The sequence below is a fragment of the Lathyrus oleraceus genome, chromosome 2, assembly GCF_024323335.1.
Source record: "Lathyrus oleraceus cultivar Zhongwan6 chromosome 2, CAAS_Psat_ZW6_1.0, whole genome shotgun sequence".
NCBI lineage: Eukaryota > Viridiplantae > Streptophyta > Magnoliopsida > Fabales > Fabaceae > Lathyrus > Lathyrus oleraceus.
This window is the reverse complement of record NC_066580.1, coordinates 136,299,820-136,309,218: the sequence shown is the minus strand read 5'-3', so window position 1 is coordinate 136,309,218 and position 9,399 is coordinate 136,299,820.

Here is a 9,399-nt window from a genome sequence, read left to right as displayed (position 1 = left end):
TGAGGGACTTAAACACTATTTGTTAAGCATAAGTCAACTATGCGACATGGGCTATAAAGTGTCGTTTACAAAAACTTGTTGCATAATTGAACATGTTGAACAAAACATTGTGTTTAAGGGTGTAAGAGTGTATAATAAGCGTTTACTTACTGTTGAAGAATCTGTTCATGTTTCTTTTGATGAGTCTTATCCGAAAAATGTCGGAAAAGGTATTTCTTTTGATGACGCAGGTGTATCTACAGAAGACATACTCAAGGAAGCTGTTGAGGAAACTGATCAAGCCAAAACAGCTGCCCATGAGAAGGAGGAAGATACTAGTCATGAAGAAATTGAGGAAGAAAAGACAGCTGAAGTGAATGATCTTCCAACAGCTTGGAGATCCTCAAAAGACCATCCCATTGACAACATCTTGGGAGACATTTCAAAGGGAGTATTGACTTCTAAGATAAGTAATTTTTGTTCTCACTTCGCGTTTGTTTCACAAGTAGAACCTAAGAATGCCAAAGAAGCCTTGATTGATGAATTTTGGCTAATGGCCATGCAAGAAGAGCTTAATCAATTTAAAAGAAATGACGTTTGGGAACTTGTCCCTCGTCCGCGAGATCATCATATCATAGGCACTAAGTGGGTTTTTAGGAATAAGCTTGATGAAAACGGAGTGATTACTAGGAACAAGGCACGTTTAGTAGCACAAGGGTATAACCAAGAGGAGGGCATAGACTATGAGGAAACTTATGCTCCAGTTGCTCGCCTTGAAGTTATACGTCTTTTGCTTGCCTATGCGTGTTCTAAGGATTTTAAGCTTTACCAAATGGACGTAAAGAGTGCCTTTCTTAATGGTGTTATAAATGAAGAAGTATATGTTTCACAACCTCCCGGTTTTGAAAATGCTGAAAATCCAGATCATGTTTACAAATTAAAACGAGCTTTGTATGGTCTTAAACAAGCCCCTCGGGTTTGGTATGAAAGGCTTAGCAAATTCCTAATTGATCATGGATATTCAAGAGGTAAAGTGGACAATACTCTCTTTATTAAACACAAAGGGAAGCACATTCTTTTAGTTCAAGTTTATGTCGACGATATCATATTTGGTTCAACTAACATTCACTTGGTCGAAGAATTTTCTAAGGTTATGCAGGGTGAATTTGAGATGAGTCTAATGGGGGAGCTGAACTACTTCCTAGGACTGCAAATAAAGCAACTTGATGAGGGTACAGCAGTATGTCAAACAAAATACTGCAGAGAACTACTCAAGCGCTTTGGAATGAATGATTCAAAATCAATCGACACCCCAATGCCTACCAACGGAAATCTAGATAAGGATGAGCACGGTAAGTGTGTAGATGTCAAAAGGTTCAGAGGTATGATTGGATCTCTCTTATATCTTTCTGCTTCTAGACCAGACATCATGTTTAGTGTTTGTATGTGTGCACGCTATCAATCAAATCCTAAGGAATCGCACCTAAAAGCGGTGAAGCGCATATTTAGATATCTTCACGGAACACCTAAATATGGGCTTTGGTACTCCAAAGGAAGTGATTGTAGCTTAGTAGGGTACTCCGATTCTGATTTTGCTGGCTGGAAATCAGATAGGAAAAGCACAAGTGGCACATGTCACCTGTTTTCAAACTCCTTGGTCAGTTGGCATAGCAAAAAGCAAGTTTCTGTGGCTTTGTCAACTGCAGAGGCAGAATACGTTGCAGCCGGTAGTTGTTGCGCTCAGATTTTATGGCTGAAGCAGCAACTACAAGACTTCAACATTCAACTCAAACGTATTCCTATCAAATGTGACAACACTAGTGCCATAAACCTTACTAAAAACCCTGTTTTACACTCACGCACTAAACACATAGAGATAAGACATCATTTCCTTCGTGATCATGTTGAAAAAGAAGACGTTGTCTTTGAGCACGTTGATTCCAAAAATCAGCTTGCTGATATTTTCACTAAGCCATTGGCAACGGAGCTTTTCTTCAACATTCGTCACGAATTGGGAATCCTAGATCTTTCTCAATTGATGTCATAAGCATGTTACCTCTTAATTATATTATGCCTCACCATGGTTGATAAGAGTTGTTTTAGATGTCAATTATCCATCACAAGAGTTCTCCAACAGAGGTAATATCAATCCTTTCTACAATTTTCTTATTGCTAAGTGATTATGTATGTTAGAACAAATGTTCTTATTCTAGTTGATCTAAAATTTGTTTGCATATACTCCTTGTCCATATTGTGTGCACACTAACAATTTGACTTCTGAATCTCTGTTGAGCATAATCATCATGACAGTGCATAATGCATATTCATACTGCATTAAAATTCATTAAAAACTGGTTCAGCATCAGTATGCATCGACACAAACGAAGCATGCATCGACACATACATTCTGAAATTCAAATTTTTAGAAAACTGCTTCAGGATGCATCGATGCATCCATCGCATGTATCGATACACATGCCAATTGTGAATATCTGGCATCGACGCATGACCCTTTGCATCGATACATACTGATGGTATCTGAATTAAATGCATTTCCTTCTCTCTCATGCATCGACACATCAGCCAATCATATCACTTCCTATCTCATTACTTCATCTCATCTGCCCTCAAAAACCCCAAAACCAGTGGCTAACCCTAATCCTCCTCATCTTCAATCTCTCTCTAAAACCCTAAATCTCACATCACCATGCCTCCACGCACTATTCCAGCCAGAGCCAAAGGAAAAGGAAAGGGAAAGGAAACAGCCGGTACATCTCACCAACCACCTGAAGTTCCTTCAAATGCCTTAGAGCTACTTCATCCTGCTGTTGCTGCTGAATTTGAAGAGTCCTTCAAGACAAGGTTAGTCATGAAACCTCACGTCTTTGATAAAACAGATGCTATTCACCTACACCTAAATGAAGTGGTTGAACTCTTACAAGCACAAAGACTTGGGTCGTTTCTGTCCACAAAGGATGATTATCATGAGGATTTCATTCGGATCTTTTATGCTGGGTTACAAACTGGTAGAGGCTATATGTTCCGGTGTTCAATCGGAGTCAGAACATATACCTTTGAAGCCTCTGATTGGGAAACGGTATTTCAAATGCCGTCTCCGTCGATGGTTTTCAAGTGCTGGCATGACCTGCATTTTGATCCTGAATTTGACATACAGGACTTTACAACTTCTATCCTAAAGATTGATAGACCGTTGAGTGAGGATGAACACGTCACGTCAGGTATGATCAAGCAAACTCCGCGTATTCTTCACTGGATTATCACACATATTCTGCGTCCAACAAACAGCGGACACTCTCGGTTGGATAGGCCTAGCATACATATTCTCTATATTCTGCAAAATAAGGTTCTCCTAAATTGGGCGAACTACTTTGTAAAACGTCTATTCTTTGTGCGAGACAGCTCCAAGAATGTGGCTCTAGGTTATGCCTCTCAGATAATGAAAATTCTTAAGTTTTGGAAAGTTGCAATACCTATTGTGCCTCTCCTATCTCCATCTGCAGCTCAAGAGTTTGACTCTGCCACTCTATCGCATATGGGATATCGGTGAGACAAGGACCGCAAATGCTTCTATTTCTTCTAAAGAAAATCCAAAACCAGAATTTACAATTTTGACGTGCCTTCGGAACGCATCCATCTTGCTGAAGATCGGCCTGATGAAGAGATGCAGGATGCGGCTGAAACAGATGCACCACAAGCTGAAGCCAATACTGGTTGGGGTGAGTGGGTGCCACGAAGGTGGTCTCCTACCAACTACGTACCTGAACCTACAGCCCCTCCATTCTCCGGTGGTACTTCAGCCCCAACACCAAATGCGGACATCACTCATATGCTTCAACAGATGGAAATTGTCAACAAAGAACGCCATGAAGAAGCACGATACTGGCATGTTCAACAATCTGAATGGCACAACGAGCATCGGGACTGGCATGATGAGCATACACGGATGTATCACAATCAACACGCTTGGCACCAAGACTTAGTTAAATGGCATCAAGTTTTCTACAACGAAATGTCCGGCTTTATGGATGACTGCCGTGAAAATCCTGGGATTATGGACAGTTTTAGAAGCATTGAAGTTCAGAACCGATTTAGGCAATACTCCTTCATGGGCCAAAATCCGGACACAATGCCTCCTCCTCCGCCTCCGCCAAGCTACCGAGATCCTGACAGACATGATGAGGAGTCCCGTGGTGGCAACAATCCAAATTAACCCACCTGCATTTCATCTCATTTCATCTCATATTGCTCTAGTTTTTATTTTGTTGAACACTATGGTTTAGCTTATGTAACTCTTAAACTCGTTCGTATCTTTAAAATGCTTTTCCAATTCTGTTTATCTCTATTGTTATTGCCCTTATTCTTCATTCTTTGTGAATGATTCTTTACTTTGATGCTTCATTCTTTGTGATTGATAGCCTGTTATCCATTGTTTGCCATGTCCTGCTACACTATGCTACCTTGATAAATTTGTCTCTTCCTTTTTTTTGATGTTGACAAAGGGGGAGAAAATGCAGATATGCACAAACTCAGGGGGAGTATCACACATCTTGCCAAGAATTTGCCATCATCAAAAAGGGGGAGTTTGTGAGAGAATTCTTTACCTTGAATTAATTTTTAATGATAGCAAATTGTGTGATCATCATCCAAATGTTGGTTGTGCATTGCATTACATGATACATGTGTGTTTTATTATGTTTTTCATCCCACTCTATTGTTGCATAACTGTACATATAAAGTTACATTGATACTTACCTTTAAATAACAATTAAAATGCATCTTATGTCAGTATGCATCGATACATAAAGCCTCTGCATCGATACATACAGCATGTGATAAATCACAAAACCTTTCTGTTCAGTATGCATCGATGCATACGAGTCATGCATCAATACATGGAAGACAAAATACTCTATGCATCGATACACACGATCCCTGCATCGATACATGACCAATTGAAACAGCCTATGTATCAACACATGCGCATTAGGCATCGATACATACTAGTGTAATAATCACATGCATCGATACACACGACTTTTGCATCGATACATGAATAATCAATTTCACCAAAAATACACATATCCTACAGTATGCATCGATGCACACTATTATGTATCAATACATAAAGTTGTTTTGTGGTATAACAGCAACTGTTTTGCAGCATATAAAAGACAGGTTACAACAGCAGTGCAAAAACACGAATTCATTGAGGGAAAACAATTGAACACAGATCAAAAGCAGTGTTGGAGCAATTGTTTGTGAGCAATTAGAAACCTGAAAGAGACTTCATCTTCTTCATCTTCTCAATCACTTTTCTTCAAGAACATTTACACATAACCATTCTTGTTCTTTGGATTAAAGAAGCATCGAGATAACGTTCAGTGGTACGATCAAGGATCTAGCTGTGGTTTGCAGTGGAACGATCGAGGATCTAGCTGAGTCGAAGATTGAAGGGGGTTTCTAAGAAAAACCTACTGGTTTGTCCTTCAAGAACTGGAGTGTTCTTGAGGGTTTGGGATTCACATTTGCATAACATATTCAGCCGCAGCGTTGCGTTTGGAGATCGGGGGATTTCGCAAGCAGGTCGTGGAACCGGTGAATTGTTTGCAACTTTGTGCAGGAAAATCTTGATCGTGCTCAGATCAAGTGAAGGTTTATACAAGAAGAGGTTCTTAGAGTTTAGAATTCTGTCTTTGTATCATAACCTTGTATCAACGGATTCGGCAATAATTGATAATCAAAGTTCTCAATTTCATTTGAAATTGAGAGGGAGACGTACCCACACGCGAGGACGACGTGGGGAACTTCCTTACCAAATCTCTGCGTATCGTACTCTTACCTTACTCCTCTTTACGTTTTTCAAACTATTTTCGCAATTTCAGTTAGTGTGTGGTGATTGTTTCTTTTTCAAGACAGCAGTGGCAAGAAAACTTTAATCAAACTCCATTGCTGTTTATCATTGATCACATACACACCAACTGTTTGATAAAACGGTTAGCTAGATTTTATTCATTGGAAATAGACTTTAATGATAAGTGCATTCAATTAGTTAAAATTCTGGTGTGAATTGGTTCTGTCATTCTCATTAAAATCCAGCAATTAAACTTGTGTGTCCGGCTTTCTAGTAGCGGTTCAGAATAGACGGAAGTCGATTCGGGACTGATTTTTCCGCCAACTTTGAAAACTCTGATAAAATTTCAAATCCGTTAAATTTAAAAGAGGTGATCTATTCACCCCCCCTCTCGATCACTAGCCACACCGTCTAACAAAAAAAACCATAGTAAGGGTGTAGTGACAAGGAACAATAAGCGTTGTCGTCAGGGGTAAATGTAAACTCAGCCGAATCACAGGGGGCTATAGTGGACAAGTGCTTGTCAAATTCGCGCTTGTCGACATGATTGATAGGGGTTTTAAAGTACCCCTGGTCCGCCTCTATGTTTTCGACGATGCCATCTGGGTGCCAAATTATTATCCTCTGGTGCATTGAAGATGGGACAACTCCAACCCCATGGATCCATTCTCTTCCAAGCAACTGATTGTAGTTAGCCTTTGTTTCCACAATCATAAACATTGTGGGCCTAGTGACTGTCCCTACAGTTAATTCGACTTGGATAGCCCCCATGGTGGAACCCACTTTACCTTCATAGTTAGTTAGCACCATATTATGAGGTTTGGCATCAGTATCATATTTTCCAATTTTCCTCAGCATACGGTGAGGCATCAAGTTCACAGTCGCTCCACAATCCACCAAATTTTATTAACGGGGACGTCTTCGGCTTTTCCAGTGATGAAGAGGGGTTTCAGGTGGCTCTTCATGGCTTCACCGGGCCTTTTGAAAAAGGCATTTCTCTCTTCAACACAGCCGTTGTTCATCACATAGTAACATATTGGCTTGTGAGCATCCATCTCCCTCTCTGTGATATTATCATTGTCTTCGACTTTAGTAATCCGATCGAATTTTCTTGGCATCACAGATACCACCCCGACTAAGATGTCTAAGGAAGCTTCCGAACCAGAGTCGAAGTTGTCAGTCAACAATTCATCTTCGGCGGCCACCTGATTGTATTTTTCACTGGGCGCTTTAACTGGGATATTGGGATTTCTTTTGGCAAAGTTTGGGTCCTCCATTTTCTTCATAGTCACATTGGTACTCGACTCAGCTTGATCCCTCTCACCAACTTCTCTTTGGGATTTTCGCCTTCTTTGTTCTCTTCTCCACTGAGATCCGGTCATAGGGTTTTTTCCCTTATAGTTCTCGGACACATGTGAGGTCCTTTTATTAGTCTGAAATTCCTTGCAGTAAGCCAGTGGTGAACCCCTTTCAAACTCGAAGTTCTGCCACTTTCCATGACCGCGTTTCCTGCCATCAATTTGCTTGACCAACTTTCCATTTGACCCTTCGACACTAGGCTTGAAGTAAATGGGTTTGAAATTTGCCCTGCTTGCTTGGTTTCACTCAGCTTCACCATTGGGCGTCTTGGATCAGGATATCTCCTGGGATCGAAAGCCTTTCCTGGCTTACCCACTTGATGATTTTGGATGGCTTTATGACCATCTTGGTGATTTACTCTCCTAACCCCTTCAAGATTCTGAGATGCTTTCTTGTCGAATACAATAATGCACCTAAGGCACAACATAACTTCCTACTTATTTTTCTGATACCTTCGGAGGAAGTATGACAGCGTATCTTCCTCTTGAGGGAAGACGACCTTGTCATATTCCTCCTGTCAACATTCATCGTCGACCTCCATAGAGGTTTCTTGAGATAACTCCACCATATTGACCTCCATGCGGATATCCTCAGTAATATCCAACCTTTGGAATTGTTTTTGAAGGCCCTCAGTGGCCTTGTCCATCTGAATGAAATCATCACCGGTTTCTTTAGTGATCATCATTAACTTTGAACTTTCAGCGTCCTCAGCATCGGAGGCTTCAACATTTTTGTTGTTGACATCTCCTGCATCCTTTTGAGCAAAATTATCAAGAGACGTTTGCTCGAAGTACTCATGAACCCTGGCCATAACAGGTCCATTGACGAAGTCTTCAGTGACTTCAGCCATGTTGAAATCATCAGTGACTTCAATAAGGTTCACTTCCTCTGGTTCAGTATAATGGGCCTCAGCTACCTATAGAGGATCAGAGTTGATCTTCATTTGGCTCTGTGTTTTGTCTCCGAACTTGAGTCTTCCTTCCTAGATGGCGTTCTGCACAAGATCCCTGAAAAGAAAACATTGAGACGTTTTATGACCCAAAAAACCATGGTATTTGCAAAACCCTTTTTTCTTTCTTTTCTCTAAAGGGGGTACTTTAGCACCCGGAGGTACTATCATCTGACCATCTTTGACTAGTATGTCAAAAAATTTGTCACATTTTGTAACATCGAACGTATAAGTTTTCTTAGGAAATTTGTCACTCTTTTCAGGTTCGACAGGATTTTTCCCATTCGAAAGGGCTTAAACTTTGCACGCATATGGTGGCCCTTGTGTCAATTCAGCAAGGTCGATCTCATTGTCGTTGAAGTCTAAAAATTCATGACATGAACCTTCGTCATCATTCCTGAAATCGACATAGGCTACCCTTATACATTTATTTGCCTAGCGTTTTCTTCCTTCAAACGTTCTAACTGTCGAACTCTGTCAGCTAATTGGGCCATATCCCTTAGGTACTGAGTATCTAATTTCTTTCTAATCGAATAGTCAAGGCCCCCAGTGGTCATTTCAACCAGTTCATGCTCTGGTATTTGCATAAAACACCTAGCTTTGAGTAATCGAAATCTATTTAGATAGTCATCAATTGGCTCAGTGAAATTTCGCCTGACACTAGCCAACTCTTTCAAACTTATCTTTGTTTGCCCCATGTAAAACTGTTCATGGAACATTCCTTCCAGTTGGTTCCAAGTGTGGATCGAATTTTGGGGCAAGGTCGTGAACCATGTGAAAGCATTCTTTATGAGAGAACTTGGAAATTTTTTATCCTAAAGCTCTCATTATTTGACATATCTCCAGCCTCGATTAAATATCTCGCCACGTGCTCAACAGTAGACTCAGTAGTATCCCCATCAAACTTGGTGAATTTGGGGATTTTGGTTCTAAGGGGTGCTTCTGCTTGTAAGATATACTTTGACAAAGGCGACATATAATTTGGCCTTCTAAGGCCGAAATTTACCCCGTTTCGAACCATAATTCTTTCGACTATAGATGCTAGGTTATTATTTGTTGCCACATCGTCATGTCTAAAATGATGTATGATATCATCCACATTTTGGTTTCTATTCACCATTAATATCCTCGGTTCCCTGGGTACTTATGGTTCGATCCTAGGGGGTACTGCTACTCCCCTTTGGTTTTATGGGATCTGGTTAATGGTGAGGTCTTATTCAAACGTGACCTCTTGATTCTC